This window comes from Chrysochloris asiatica, unplaced genomic scaffold (assembly GCF_000296735.1).
Source record: "Chrysochloris asiatica unplaced genomic scaffold, ChrAsi1.0 scaffold00043, whole genome shotgun sequence".
Lineage (NCBI taxonomy): Eukaryota > Metazoa > Chordata > Mammalia > Afrosoricida > Chrysochloridae > Chrysochloris > Chrysochloris asiatica.
In genome coordinates, this window is record NW_006408561.1 from 21,822,435 (window position 1) to 21,839,083 (window position 16,649).

At 37.3% G+C, this 16,649-nt stretch overlaps 1 protein-coding gene across 1 annotated transcript in view; it reads right to left on the reverse strand.

Moving 5' to 3' along the window:
• SPATA16 (spermatogenesis associated 16) overlaps positions 1–16,649 on the reverse strand; it is a 398,638-nt gene that overhangs the window by 253,985 nt on the left and 128,004 nt on the right. The window lies entirely within an intron of this gene.

The window sequence follows — 16,649 nt, forward strand, 5'->3', positions numbered from 1 at the left end:
AACAACAAAATGAGTCAGAATGGATGAGATGGCACTTAAAAACAATAACATCATCAAGCATTTAGTATAGAACCACTACAAGTAAACAGCAAAAACACAACCTAATAAAAAACTGGATAAAGTATTTTAATATACATCCCAACAAAGAAGACATTCAGCTGGCAATAAGCAAATGGTATTATGTTCTATTAAGACAAAACTATTTTTATTTTATTTGTATATGTGACTTCATGTTATTTTCATTCCACTAAAACCAAAAATGACTTTTCCTAAGCAGGTTCCTCAAAGAATGTTTACAGAAATTTTGTTTTCTAAAAAACATAAGAAAAAAGTGATTGAAGTTAAATACATAGTGAAGTTACATATTAGACTTTTTAAATTTACAAATCTATTATTTTTGAAAATTAAAAAATCAAACACAACTGTGCATCCAACTGCTTTCTGTGCTAAAGTCATATTTTCTAACAAAAGCTTAATAACTGGTAATCTTGTAAGAACATTTATATCTAATTACAAAATTACTTTTCTTAAGGAAACCTAGGAAAGGTTCACTGTCTGACTTTTCTGCCATAATGAATAATCATAAGAAATGGTTACATCACAGCTATGACCTATGAGTAGAATTTAGGTAGTGCCACTATGGAGACATTCTCAAACTAAAGGTGGTACACACACATGACTGCTCTTCAGACTTCTCTGAAAAGTGAGGAAAGGTTACAGGTCTGAGCGGATGAACATGAGGAACTCTTGTCGTGCAACAGAAGAGGCAATGAGGGAGTGTTTAGGTAAATATGGCAGTCACAATATAACCTCAGGATTTGCTACTCAAGACTGTTGTTATGTTGTTAATGATGTGACCTAAGTGTATAGTGAAGAAAGCAAAAAGTCATTGAGAAGACAAGAAAGAAGGAAAAGGTCAAAATGGATGTCAGAAGAGGCACTGAAACTTGCTCTCCCGCGTAGAGATGCTAAAGCAAATGGAAGAAATGAGGAGGTCCAAGAGCTGAAGAGAAAATTTCAAAGATCAGTTTGAGAAGATATAGCCACATATTACAACAATATGTGCAAAGATCTGGAATCAGAATACCAAAAAAGAAGAACACGCTCAGCATTTCTCAAGCTGGGGGAACTGAAGAGAAAATTCAAGCCTCGACTTTCATTATTGAAAGATTCTCCAGGCAAATTACTGAATGATGCAGAAAGCATCAAGAGAAGATGGAAAGAATACACAGAGTCACTGTACCAAAAGGAAATGGTTAATGTTCAACCATTTCAAGAGGTAGCATATGATCAAGAGCCAATGATACTTAGGGAGGGAGTCGAAGGTGCACTGAAGGAATTAGCAAAGAACAAGGCACCAGCAATTGATGGAATAAAAATTGAAATCTTTCAAGAAAGTGAGGCGGCACAGGAGGCACTCACTCATCTTTGCCAAGAAATTTGGAAGCCAACTATCTGGCCGACTGATTGGAAGAGATCCATATTTGTGCCCATTCCAAAGAGAGGTGACTCAATGGAATGCAGAAATCATTGGACAACCTCTTTGATATCTCATGCGAGTAAAGTTTTGCTGAAGGTAATACAGAACCGGCTACAATCATACATTGACAGAGAACTTCCAGAGGTTCAAGCCAGATTCAGAAGAGGCCGTGGAACAAGGGATATCATTGCTGATGTCCTATGGATCTTGGCTGAAAGCAGAGAATATCAGAAAGATGTCTACCTGTGCTTTATTGACTATGCAAAGGCTTTCAATTGTGTGGATCATGACAAGCTATGGACAACATTGCGAAGTATGAGTATTCTGGAACACTTAATTATGCTCATGAGGAATCTGTACCTGGACTGAGAGGCAGTTGTTCGAACAGAGCATGGTAACACTGAATGTTTTAAAATTGGGAAAGGTGTGCGACAAGGTTGTATTCTTTCACCATACTTATTCAACCTGTATGCTGAGCAAATGATCTGAGAAGCTGAGTTCTGTGAAGAAAAATGTGGCATCAGGATTGGAGGAAGACTCATTAACAACCTGCGATATGCAGATGATACAACCTTGCTTGCTGAAAGTGAAGAGGACTTAAAACATTTACTGAATGAAAATCAAAGAACACAGCCTTCGGTATGGATTACATCTCAATGTAGAGAAAACAAAAATCCTCACCACTGGAACAATTAACAACATTCTTATCAATGGAGAAAAGACTGAAGTTGTCAAGGATTTCATTCTTCTTGGATCAACTATCAACACTCAGGGAAGCAGCAGTCAAGAGATCAAATGATGTATTTCATTAAGCAAATCTGTGACACAAGACCTTTTGAAAGTGTTGAAGAGCAAAGATGTCAGCTTGAGGACTAAGGTGCACCTGACCCAAGCCATGGTATTTTCAATGCATGTGAAAGCTGGACAGTGAATAAGGAAGGCCATAGAAGAATTCATGCTTTTGAGTTCTGGTGTTGGAGGAGAATATTGAAAGTGCCATGGGCTGCCAAAAGAACCAATAGATCCGTTTTGGAAGAAGTGCAGCCAGAGTGCTCCTTATAGGCCAAGATGACCAAATTTCTTCTCTCATACTTTGGACATATTGTCAGGAGGGACCAGTTGCTGAAGAAGGATATCATGTTTGGTAAGGTGGAGGGTCAGAGGAAAAGAGGAAGACCCCCAACGAGATGGATTGGCCAAGTGGCAGCATCGATGGACTCAAGCGTGGCAACAATAGTGAGGTTAGTCCAGGATCACGTAGTGTTTCTTTCTGCTGTGCATAAGGTTGCTATGTGCTGGTACCGACTCAATGGCACCTAACAACAACAACAACAACAAAGTATATAGTAGAGTGGTGTCTATATCTGTGTGGTAGTCAGTTAGTTCTTAAAAGGTAAACTCTTAGTGTGAGAGAAAAATCAGGAACACCCAACAAGAGATTTATACCTGAAAAACAAGTAAGAGAAAAATTATAACATTAAACACAGGCTAACAATGGTATCTGGGCCGTGTTTTTTATCATTCAAGACTCTTGATCTGTTCTGAGTTTGTCTCTTGCTACTGGTAGTTCTATATGTAGTAGCCAGTGTAGTGATTTTTCTGTGCCAATGTCCTAGGCAAGAAGTCGAGAATTTAGATGGTGGGAAACATTTGAAGAAGGTAACTTTGGAATCCTGATGTAGTTAAATATCAATTTAGCCCCTAGTGAGGCAGATTCAATTGGAGAGATCTTTAATCTCATATAAAACAGTGATGACTAAATTTAGAAATATGAGTAGACTTTCATTTGACTCCAAGGTTAATTATTCTTAACAGTTTTGGGCATTCAGTATTCATCAGGACCCCTGGTAGCACAGTTGTTAAGAGCTCAGCAGTTTGAAAACATCAGCTACTGCGCTGGAGAAAGATGTGGTTGTCTACTTCTGAAAAGATTTGGAAAAGGTTTGGAAACCCACTAGTTCAATGCTATAGGGTCGCTATGGGTCAGAATTGACTAAATGGTAACATTTGGGCTTGGGTTTTGTTTTTGATATTCATCAACTCCCTGCATTCAACCAGACTTCTTCTACTTTAGTACTTGTTTTTAGCTATTCCATTTTTTAACTACTTGTCTGAAATTTTTTTTTTTGTATAGAGAATGCAACAAAGTATGAGGGTAAAAGCAAACATGTGTCCATGGGCATCACCAAAATGAGCATTAGATAGATCACACACTATGTTTTCCAGAACAAATGTGTTCATAAAAGGAAATCTGTAAATTAGATAGAGTCTTTTGTAAAATTCCAGGTTGGTCACCTGATCCATTTGAGACTAGAACACAATGATGACTGTGAGGGTAAGATTTTTATAAAATCTTTCTGTTTGCAAACACTTTCACACCAATAATGTTGTTTGACCACCTTCATAAATATTGAGTTAGACATTGTCTTTTTGCCATGTTTGGAGATATGGGTACAGAGGTAGACAGAATATAAATGAATTGTGAAAAGCAAGGCTATTCAATGTTTCAGAAATTTAAATCCAGGCCTTTGATTTTTGAAGTTTGCTTTATTAAATTACAAGGAAAATTACAGACCCTTTATTTTTCTAAATTTGTAATTACAGAATGAATCTTTGAATTTCCAGATTTTTTTTTTTTTTCATCAGTTCATCTTCCAGGAAATAGAAGCAGACATAACTTCCTCTTTTGTTCTCATTATTTCCATTTACCTAAGGTTACACCACTTACATGTTTTGAAACACTTCAATATCTTAAGGACATTGATGCTTTTAATATCCCAGTGAGAATTTGCAGAGGAAGTTATTGAAGAAAGACTAAGTGACTTGCTCAACCCATCAGAATGGATTTTAGAGTTAGTGTATTGAAAACACGGGAAGCACATACAAAAAGGCTTACCCTAAAATAACATGGGAATAAGTGTCTATGCAGCCTTCTTGCTGGTCTCAAGGATCAAAATGAACACAAGCATCTGAAGGCAGTGTATGTGCATTAGCACCTCTAGTCTATTTTCCAAGAGCCACACAGATATCAAGTGCTGGGAAACAAACCAATAATCAGATCAAACAAATCAATGATTAGACCAGTAGTACCTCATCTATAAAGACACTCTGACAGATATAATGTTGCATAACAATAAAACTTCATTACATTGCTATAGTAAGTCCTCATTTATTAATCCTTTTTTCACATTCCAATAAAGTCTGTAAAAAAATACATTTTTTGGATTTTGATTTTTTTTTTTTTTTACAGTAAACTTTCAACTACAAACCTCGAATACATGAAAGATGTTCCAAGGACAAGCATAACAGGATTGATAAAACCCAAATGGACTAAATGTGTTCTCACAATATATAAGCTGGCCTAAAAATAAATAAAATTCTCTCTTTTCACAACAGCAACAATAATTTACACATAATAATGGTTGTGGGATGAATTGTAACTATTCTAACTAGCTGCAAAAGAAAATAGAGTTTATATTTAAAAGTCAATATTTTGTCTGGCTTTGCATAGGGCTGCTGCTGATTCCAGCTTTAAAATGTAAAGTCCCCACCTTCAGTTATTAGATCAAATTGTACTGGCATTGGAGAAAAAAATAAATCATTGCTTTTATTTTGAAGTAACACAAAAAGACTTTCGCTAACTTCACATATAGAAACTGAGTCAGTGTACATCAAACAACATGAGTTTTAGAAGTATAAGCTCTCAAGTAGCTATTTCTAATATGGAGTAGATACTTTACAATATGGTTAAACTTTACACATACATGGCCTTAGAATTGAAGGACAATTTTAATTTAATCTTCAGTATACCAACATTATGGATGTAGGAGTTAATTCCTGGGCTGGTTCCTCCAGAGAGGACATCCCATCCTTAAGCACTGAGTGATGATTTAAGAACTGTTAGTTTCTATGGTGCCATCTGGTGATGGTGGGGTAAAGGCAGGAGAAGGATGAGCACAAACTGCCTGAAGAAAAGGGTCCTAGTCTGTGCAAAAATCTTCATCATCTTTAGTGGGTAAGAGCAACTTCATGCAACCAAATAACATTTCAGATTAAATCAAGAACCTTAAAAAAGGCTAAAATGTCTTTGTTTTCCCCAAACACAACAGGAGGAATTTGAGTAATGTACATATAAACTGGAGTCTGTCAATGACAACGATTATGTGTTAGTTCGTAGCAAATCCAAGATTATTAGACAATGAAATGTGGACCTTTCTTAGTTTTTCTTAATATACAGCGTTCTTTATGGAAGTTCGGTCTCTTCGCTGTTTTTCTGCAAGTCTGAAGTTGTGTTTCTTGTGTCATTGCTGGCATCTCCACCCTCAGAGCTGCTTCTGTTTTCTTTTTCTTTGCAGTCCTTGTCATCTTCACTGCCTGGAGTTTTTCGAGATTGTTTAAAGGATTTCTTTGAAGTGTATGATTTTTTTCCCCCCATTTTGAGCCTACTTTTTCAGTCATTCTTTTGGCTTTTCCGTCTTCTTCTCTCTATCACGTTCTTCCTCACTGCTTGCATCTGCAGTATTTCCTCCTTCTCCCTCAGTTTCTGAGAAAATCTGCTGTTGAATTGCCAGGTATCCAGTAAACGTTACTCCTGAGGTATTTTCTATTTCCCACAGTCCTTCATTAAACCCTTTCCATTTGTTTGACTTTCCAAAATTGTCTTTGTATTCCTTATATGTGAAAAGGTCTTTGGGACCTAGAAATGCAGTTTCAAGGGCGCCCAAAAAGAAGATAGGATGCTTGTTTGCTGGAAGCCTTACAGCTCCTTCTGGGAGTCCATCAATCCAGGTCGGCCAGGGCGGGTAGCCCTTCATCTTGGCGAAGACCAGGTCGCCTGCCTTACACTCACCTGGCCGCGGACGCGCCAACCGAGCTGCTCACTCCCTTCCTGGTTGTCCTGGGTTACCAAAGCTGAAGGTGCCATGAGACCGCCTCCCCCTTTATTAAGCCTTTTTATATCCATGAGTGAATGGGACATAAAGATAAGAATCAACTTGATACCAACTTCAGAATGACGTGTAGACTAACTGGCAAGATGTCCTCTAGTAGCAGAAAGTTTGGTGGTCTGAATTCACCCAGAGGCACCTTGACAGAAAAGCCTGGGGTTTACTTTCCAAAGGTCACAACCATGGAAAACTCTATGGAGTGCTGTTCCACTCTGAAACACATTGGGAGACTGTGAGATGAAAAGCACTCAATAGCAAAATAGTTTTGTTTTATGTTGTTTTTTAAATGGTTAGATAAGAAAGGGTAGAAGCTAGACATATAGTAAGTTGGGTAGAGTATTAAGACATATAGCAAGTTGGTTGTATCTAAATAGTCAATTTAAATATTAGGGTAGAAGATGAAATGTCTGGGTGAAGAGTTACAGGAGGAATGACATGCTGTAGTGAAGGCTACAGGAATGCTATACACAGGGCTGTCTTAATTTATCTACAGAACACTATTATAATTTTAAAAAATCATAAATAAAAACAACACAATGGTTGTAAATGCAATTAGAGTATATCGCTTTATCACGTCCTTTGCAAATTTGACAGGCTCCTCAAGGAATCTCACACAGTTATAGAATTGTCCATTACTAAGGAGCTCTGGTAGCGTAGTGGTTACGAATCGGGCTGCGAACCAGAAGGTCAGCAGTTCGAAACTACCAGCTGCTCCTCAGGAGAAAGATGAGGCGATCTGCTCCCGTAAAGATTTACAGCCTCGGAAACCCTATTCAGGGTTACTATGGATGGAAACCGACTCGACGGCACTTAAACAACAACAAAGAGCCCAAAAGAGGTTCTATATATTTCTTTTATTGATTATGTAAAGGCATTTGACTGTGTGGCTCATAAAAACATTATGGGTAATTATTGAGAAGAATGGGATTCCAGAACATTTAGTTATGCTCATTCATAACCTGTACATAAAATAAGAGGCAGTTTTTTCAGCTTGAGAATTGCTGAGTGGGTTCTTCCCTTTTGGTTTTCTAACTCCAGGTGTTTGCACACTTCATTATAATACCTTTGTTTTCTTGAGCTGCCTTTTGAAAATTTCTGTTTAGCTCTGTTACTTCCTCATTTCTCCCATTTGCTTTAGCATCTCTACATGGGAAAGCAAATTTCAGCATCTCTTCTGACATCCATTTTGGTCTTTTCTTCCCTTCTTGTCTTCTTAATAACCTTTTACTTTCTTCCTGTTTCATCCTCTTAATGCCATCCCATAACTCTTTGGGTCTTCAGTTATTAGTGCCCTAATGCATCAAATCTGTTCTTGAGATGATTTCTAAATTCAGGTGGGATATGTGCAAGGTCTAATTTTGTCTCTTGTGGACTAGTTTTAATTTTCTTCAGCTTCAATATGAATTGAATATGAGCAATTAATGGTCTGTTTCACAGTCTGCTCCTGGCCTTGTTTGGCTGATGATATGGAGCTTTTCCACTGTCTTTTCCCACAGATGTAGACAATTTGATTTCTGTGTATTTCATACAGTAAGGTCATGTATATAGTCAGCTATGCTTTTTAAAAAAAGGTATTTGCAATGAATAAGTCATTGGTCTTGCAAAATTCTATCATGCTATCTCCAGCATCGTTTCTATCACCAAGGCCATGCTTTCCAGCTCTCCATCCTTCTTCTTTGTTCCCAACCTTTGCATTCCAATCACCAGTACATCTTGTACATCAATACATCTTGATTGCATGATTGATCAATTCTATACTGAAGAAGGTGGAAGGATTTTCAATTTCTTCATCACTTTACTAGTTGGTAGGTAAATTTGAATGATTGTATTAACTGGTTTTTCTTATAGGTGTATGGACATTACCCTATCACAGACAGTAGTATACTTCAAGATAGATCCTGAAATATTCTTTTTGATGATGAATAATGAAGACACCATTCCTCTTCAATTTGTTTTCCAAGTATAGTAAACCATATGATTGTCAAATTAAAAATAGCCAATATCAGTCTGTTTCAGTTTCCTATAATATTGATTTTTATGTATTCCATTTATTTCTTCACAACATCCAATTTTCCTAGATTAATACTTTGTGTGTTCTATGTTCTGACCATTAATGGATGTTTATAGCTATTTCTCCTCATTTTGAGATGTACTCCACCATCAAACAAGGGTCCTGAAAGCTTTATTCCATTGGCAGTTTCACGATCAACTCTACTTTGAGGAGGTGGTTCTCCAGTTGTATTTGAGTGCATTCCAACCTGATTGCCTCTTCTTCTGGCACTGTATCTGATAATATTCTGGTGTTATTCATATTGCTTCAATATTCAAGTGCTATTTGATAGTGTCTCCCTGCTATTCATAAAGTTTTGATGGCTAAACATTCAGAAGTAGTGTGCCTCTCCTTCTTCCTAGTCTGTCAGTCTGGAAGCTCACCTGAAACCTGTCCACCATAGGTGGCCTTGTTGGTATTTAAAGCACTGGTTGATAGCTTCTAGCATCACAGAAACCCTCAAGCCACTACAGTATATCAAACTGACAAATGAGTGGTAGATCAAGTTATTAGAATTCTTCAATTTTATTATCATTTGCATTAGAGATTGGTGAATAAACTTTAGTTTAGTCATATTAACAGGTCTTCTTTTTATACATGTGGATATCATCCTATTATAGTACTTCAAGATAGATCTTGGAATTTTCTTTTTGAGAATAAATGTGATACCATTGTGGGTTTGAGCCTCTGAGTTTTCAGTTAGCAGTCTGGTGCTTATCCTACAGTGCCACTCTAGGACTCCTTAGCAAACAATATGCTTGTCCAATTCACAATGGGTAATACCAGTTCATTTCACTAATGTCTATGATATTTATTTTTTATGCATTCCATTTCCTTTTAAAAGTCAATTTTTCTAGAGTCATATTTCTTGCACTCCATGTTGTGATTAATAACAGATGTTTGCAGCTGTTTCTTCTCATTTTGAGTTGTCCCCATCATCAAACAAAGTTGCGCCATCTACATCATTAAGAGGAAGCGCTTCCCCAGTTATATTCTGAGCACCTCCCATCCTCAGGGACTCATGTTCCGGCACTGTATTAAATAATGTTCCTCTGCAATTCATAAGTTTTTTAGAGGCTAATGATTTTAACATGGTCTACCTCTCCTTCAACTGCAAGGTTGGCAGTTCAAGCTCACCACCTGCTCCTTGGAAACCCTATAGAGGGTTGCTATGGGTTGGAATCAACTCAACGGCACTTAACAACAACAACAACAATAACCTCTCCTTCTGCTTAGTATGTCTTAGTCCTACAGCTCTGCTGAAACCTGTCCATCACGGGTGACCGGATGTTTAAAAAATACTAGTGGTATAGATTTCAGTGTCACAGCACCACAGAAGTCACCATAATATGACAAACTGACAGATGAGTGGCTGTGTAAAAAAATCTTACCAGAGCAGATTTCTCAACTTTCTTCAGAGGAGTAGCTGATGGGTTTGAACTGCCAATCTTCTGGTTGGAAATCCAGTGTTTATCCTACAGTGCCACCAAGACTCCTTGAAAATTAATATACTATACAATAAATGGGATCCTGATGTGGTACTGTAGGATAAGCACTGGACTGCAAACTGCAAGGCTGGCAGTTCTAACCCACCGGCTGTTCTTTCTTAATCTTATATGGGGTTGCTATGAGTCAGAATTGATTTGACATCACTTAACAACAATAGCAACATACAATAAATATAAAAATATTAAAAATTTTTATTTTAGGTGTGGCTACATTAATGTCAAAAGAAATTAGATCTCAAACCGAGAATTATTAACAAATAAAAAGAAGGCTCAATAAGATGCTTTTTCTAAATATTGAATTTTCAAGATTCCTGAGTCTCAAAACGTATCAGTTCATCTATTTTTCCATCAGCAAAAACAAGTTATTCTTAATAGCAATAATAGTGATAAGTTCTTTATTTGCAGTAAGAAAACTATTTTTTTTCAATTATACCTTATTTGAATTCACAGATAACAGTGTAGACAATTTTAAAACTTCCATGAAAATATAACCTTTGGTGTGACCTTTTCCACAATTTGAGGATAATGAAACATTTAGAGGTAATATCAAGTTAAAGCATTATAGATATTCATATAGATATTCATGAACTTTAGAATTAACTTCTTTGTATAGAAGCAAAAGGAATTTTTCAAATTTCTTGCCAATCTTATGAAATGAGATGTTTTAAACACAATTCTCTCTCTTTGCCATAACTGAAAGTCTAAAATTTCACCATCAAAATCAACAGCCCATCTTCAGTGTTTAGTATGATGAAGATGTGCCTTGGTGTTGGTGTGGTTCTTGTATTTACCCTAGTTTGGTCTCATGGATCTTTCTTTTAATTTTTAAAATAAAATTTGGAAATATTCCTGCTATTTTATTTCTCATTTTCTCTTTCCTCTCCTTCTGGGACTTCAATCACATGTGTGTTGGGTTGTTTTTTATTTTGATTTTTTTTAACATCTTTTAGGGCAGGTCACTGAAGCATTGATTAATTGTGACTTTTTTTTTTTTTTTTCCCTCTCCATTGTTTATGCTGGATAAATTCATTCAATTTGTCTTCAAGGTGACTAACCCTTTTGTTAGTGATCTCAAATCTGCTTTTAAGGCAAATCTATAAAATTTTAATTTCATATATTTTATTCATCAATAATAAATCTCCATCTGATTTTTTTCTGGAGTTTCTCTTTCTCTGTTGAGATTTCTGTCTTTTTACTTTCATTATCATGTTTTTTAAGGTTCTTTATCATATTTTTCATAGCTGCTTTAAGATCCTTGTTTGCTAATTCCAATATCTGGGCCATTTTGAAATTAAATTTATATTGACTGTTGCAGTGCTGGAGGCACTCATTTATTCAATTTGGAAGACAGCTATCTGATCAATTGATCGAAGAAATCCATATTTGTGCCCATTGAAGTGAAATGTGGAAATCATTGAATAATATCATTAACATTATATGCAAGAAAAAATTTCGCTGAAGATAATTCAAAAACAGTTGCAGTAGTATGTTGATAGAGCTGCCAGAAATTAAAGCCAAATTATAAAAAGGAAGTAGAATAAGGTAAATCATTGCAGATATCAGATTGATTATGGTCAAAAGCAGAGAATACTAGGAATACTTGTGCTTTATTGACTGTGAGGCATGTGAATGTGTTGATCATAACAAACTATGGATAACATTTAGAAGAATGAGAATTCCAAATCAGTTAATTTTGCTTGTGAAGAACTTGTATGTAGACCAAGACGCAGTCATTAGAACAGAGCAAGGGGATACTGAATAGCTTAAAATCATAAAAGATGTGTACCAAAGTTGTATCTTTTCACCATGCTTATTCTGTCTGTATACTGAGTAAATAGCCTGAGAAACTATATTATATGAGGTAGAACATGGTATCAGGATTGGAGGAAGACTCATTAACAACCTGTGATATGCAGATGACTCAAACTTGATTTCTAGAAGTGAAGAGGACTTGAAATACTTAGTGATGAAGATCCAAGACTACAGTTTTCAGTATGGCTTGCCCCACAATGTAAAGAAAACAAAAATCCTCACAACTGAATGAATAAATAGTATCATGACAAACAGAGAAAAGGTTGAAGTCCAATACTTTATTTTACTTAAATCCACAGTATTCAACACCCATGGAAGTTGCAGTCAATAAATCAAATGACATATTACATTACACAAATTTATTGCAAAAGATCACTGTCAAGTGTTAAGGAGCAAAGATGTCAGTTTGAGGTCTAAGATGCACCAGACCCAAGCCATGGTATTTTCAATCACCTCATATACATGTGAAAATTGAATGGTAAATAAGGAAGATTGCAGAATACATTTGAATTGTGGTGTTGGTGAAGAATATTGAAAACACCATGGACTTCCAGAAGAACATACAAATCTATCTTGGAAGAAGCACAGTCAGAAAGCTTCTTAGAAGCCAGGATGGTGTATCTCTTGTACTTTGGACATGTTGCCAGGAGAGACCAGTCACTGGAGAAGGACATCAAGCTTGGTTAAGCGGTGGGTTAGTGAAAAAGAGGAAGACCCACAAGGAACTGAATTGACACAGTGGATGCAACAATGGGCTCAAACATAAAAACAATTGTGAGGAAGTCACAGGGATGGGCAATATTTCTATCTGTTATGCATAGGGTCCCTGTAAGAACTAACTAGATGACACTTAACAAAAATTTGTTTTCTTAATTATAAGTATTGTTTTCCTTCTTTGTATGATTAGTAGCTTTTTATTTTATGTTGGAAATTTTCAATGATACAGTGTAAGGAGTCTTGATTAAGAAACTTCTCTGAAAACATGTTCCTTTTTGTTTTTTCAGGCAGTCAGTTAAATGTAACATTGTTCTGTCGTTTTCAAGTTCTATTTTCATCTTTGTTAATACAGGTCTATTTTGAGAGGCTGAGCTTGATGGTGGCTAGGGTGGAGGTGCAGTGATGGTTCACAATCAGCAATACCACAGAATACCAGGCGAAGCAGATTCAGGCCAGAGCTCCAAAACTCAGAACCACAGAGATAGGGATATTTAAAAAGGTTTGAAAGCTTATAGCTAGTGAAACTTGTAGCAAAATTAAGAAATCACATACTTTTGAATCTGCTGGGCTCAGTGGCCTAGAGCCAACAATTTGGGCAAGACCAAATGGCAAGACCAAGCGGGGGAGCAGACACACCATGGAAAAACACCGCAGGAACCTCGGTGGACAATAATACACTTTGTCGGTTTCTGTTTGGATTTTTTTTTTTTTTTTAAGAATCTGTTCATTGGCCCACCATTGTTTGCACAACTCCATTCTGGTGACTAGAGGGAGTGCCTGAGCAAGTGGACACCCCCTACTCGCACCACTGGTGGGTTCTTCTGCCATGCATGTGCACTTGTTCAATGTTCAAGGCAAGTGGTCAGGTCCCCTCAGAGCAAACCCCCTTCCAATGGACTACGACTCAGTGGAAATACACGCTCTGATTGGTGACCACATTTGTCACCAATAAGGGGAAGTGAGGGAAAAACAACAATGAAGCTGTGAGTTAAGCCCTACAAGGTTCAATAGACTCTTATAAACCTGGGTGGAGGCCTGGTCAGCCAGCAGTGTGGCAAGACCTGGGGACTCTTGGGCCCAGAGTCAGTGACATAGCTGCAAAGGACTAGAGTGGAGAATGAAGCATCCAGCTAATTGAAGCATCCAGAAGAGAGGGTATGTGCATAAGAATTCCCACACTTGCAGACAATACACAGTTGACCTGGCTTCAATGACTGGATGATCAGAGCTCAACTGGAAGAAGAAAGAAGAAATAAAGAGTAATCTGATAGGAAGGTAGAATCTCCATTGAGTAGTATCCAATCTGTCTAGGTGGGGCTGATGAAAGGAAATGCGGAGAGGTCTCTTGTAATACAACAGTGAATAATTGTTATCAGAACTGATTATTAGGTTTGGAAATGTACAGGTAGACGTTTTGTAGCAAAAGGAGGGGAGTGATTGACTTTGCAGTCTAGGAGCGGAGGTCGCTGGGACCATCAAGGGAGAAGATCGGAGAGTGGGATCCCACCCAGAGAAGCAGTGATGCTTGAGATGGAGGCAGAGACAATGACGTGGAGAGATCAAGCAGCTGGGGACTTGAGATCCAGAGAGGGAGAGGGGCTGTGTTCTGACAACCGGGTGGGGCATGCTTGCATGGTATAGCATTTGGTTGGTTGATGATGCATGGAGGGGATTGTAACCATGGCAATGAAACAATATACATAGGATGAATGTAAAGCTAATGTTCTCCCATGTAAACTATCACATAATTCACAATAAAACATTTAAAAAACCCCCACTTATCTCTAAGCATAAATATACAATGATGTAATATGCTGCACTTACATATGTCTAAAATGTTATATACACTACTAAAAACACAAATATAACAGGTCTATTTTATCTTAAATTAAATCCTTTCTATGACTATGAAAACATTCACCGTTTTTACTCTTAAAACATGTCCTTTCAGGAAGGTCAGTGGAAAGCCTGATATGCCCAGTGAGGTCTCTCCATTTGGGTACTTCCAACCTAGTGGTTATGAATCTGGCTGCGAACTTCAGGGTCAGCAATTTGAAACTACCAGCTGTTCCATGGGAGAAAGATGAGGCTTTCTGGTCCCATAAAGATTTACAGCATCGAAAAACTCTGTATACTATAGACTCCATGGCACATTACAACAACAACAGCAACAGCTCTCAGTACTGCAGGTTTTCTGTTATTTCCATTTAGTATTCATTCTTGTAACATGTAGTCTGTGCGTGGCTCATGGAATTGCAATTTTACATGCATTGCTCAGATCATGGTGAAGAATCTGTGCCATATCCTCCTGCAGACTTCTGCCTAACACCACCCTTAAACAGTTACCTCTTATTTCAACACCTTCCTTATGCATTACAATTTCTTTTGCAGTCTGGTGTTCTGATCTTTAACTCTTTAGTTCAGCATAATCACTTTGGACTCCATCTCCTTAAACCGGGACACAAAAATAATCCCAACACAATTAATTAAACTGCGTGAATTCTCTCAAGAATCATAGCCCTCCTATGACTGTTGTCCAATGACTAACAACAGTTACCTCTTGTATTCTGTCCAGTTTTTTATGGTGGGAAGGCAGGCCAATACCATTATCTCTTTCATGGTTGAATACAATATTCATGGATCTATAACTAATTTTCACAAATTTATGTGAGTTAGTTCTTGTAATCAACCCACTTCTATTGAGTCATTTCCAACTCGCTGTGACCCTGTATAGGCTGTAAATATTTTTTCCGGAGAATCTGCTGAGTGGGTGGTATATTTGAATCTGCTGACATTGCATTTAGCAGTCCGGTGCTTATCCTGTTGTGCCACCTAGGCTCCTTAGTTTCTTGTAGAGTAGGTACTATTATAATCCAATACTTCAGAAAAATATAGTTTAACTAGTGAGAGTAAGGGTCATGGTTTGAACCTGGGCTCAGATTTAAGGACCTGAGCTTCGAGTAAATATATTATGCTGCCTCTGCAGCATAAAATTATGTTTATTTCCTTCACTACAATTCTCTTTATTTACATATGTATCCACATATATTTATTTATTGTACTTTTTCTTACTGCTTCTCCAACTGGTGTATAATCACCATCGTTTTTTTCTATTTACAGTTATCTCCCAACTGCCTAACACAGGGACAGGCTCTCAGTGTGTATTCAATAAATATTTATCGAATGCATGAAGAATGCGGATGCTACTATTATAAAACAATTTTGAAAATAGGATCACCCACCCCAACCCTCACATCCACACATATTTGGAACTTCATCTTATCTGCCACCTTGTGGCCTCAAAATTCTTGGTTTTCAGTAAGAATAACAATAAAAAAGAAACAACAACTAGAGATGAGAGTGTATCAAAATGTGAAACATGAAATACATCATCAGAATTTTTGCAATTATGTACACCAACATATAATTATGTTATAGGAAAAGAGGTATAGGAGTATTTCTACTCTTGGTAAGTTAGCAGTAATTAGAAATCAATCTTCCAAAACCCCCCAAACTGACCCACTACCATTGAATTAGTTGTTGTTGTTGTTATGTACTGTGGAGTCGGTTCTGACTCATAGCAACCCTGTACAGGATTTCGGAGGCTGTAAATCTTTATGGGAGCAGAAAGTCTCATCTTTCTTCCACATAACAGCTAGAGTTTCGAACTGCTGACTGTGAGATTAGCAGACCGATTTGTAACTACTATGCTACCAGAGCTCCTTATTGAATTGGTAGTAGGTCAGTTTGGGGGGTTTTGCAAGACTGATTGACCCATTACCATTGAATTCCACCACTCATCTGTCAGTTTGCCGAACTGTGGAAACTTGTGAGTTGCTGTGATTCTGAAAAATATGCCACGGGTATTTTAAATACCAGCAGGGTTACCATTGGTGGACAGGTTTCAGATGAGCTTCCAGAGGAAGATAGACTAGGAAGAAGAAGTAACAAACTATTTTGAATATTTAGTCACAGAAAACCTTATGAATAGCAGAGAAACACTGTCAGATATAGTGCCAGAAAATGATCCCCTCAGGTTAGTTGTTGTTGTTGTTAAGTGCCGTCGAGTCGGTTTTGACCCATAGCGACCCTGTACAGGGTTTCCGAGGGTGTAAATCTTTACGGGAGTAGAAAGC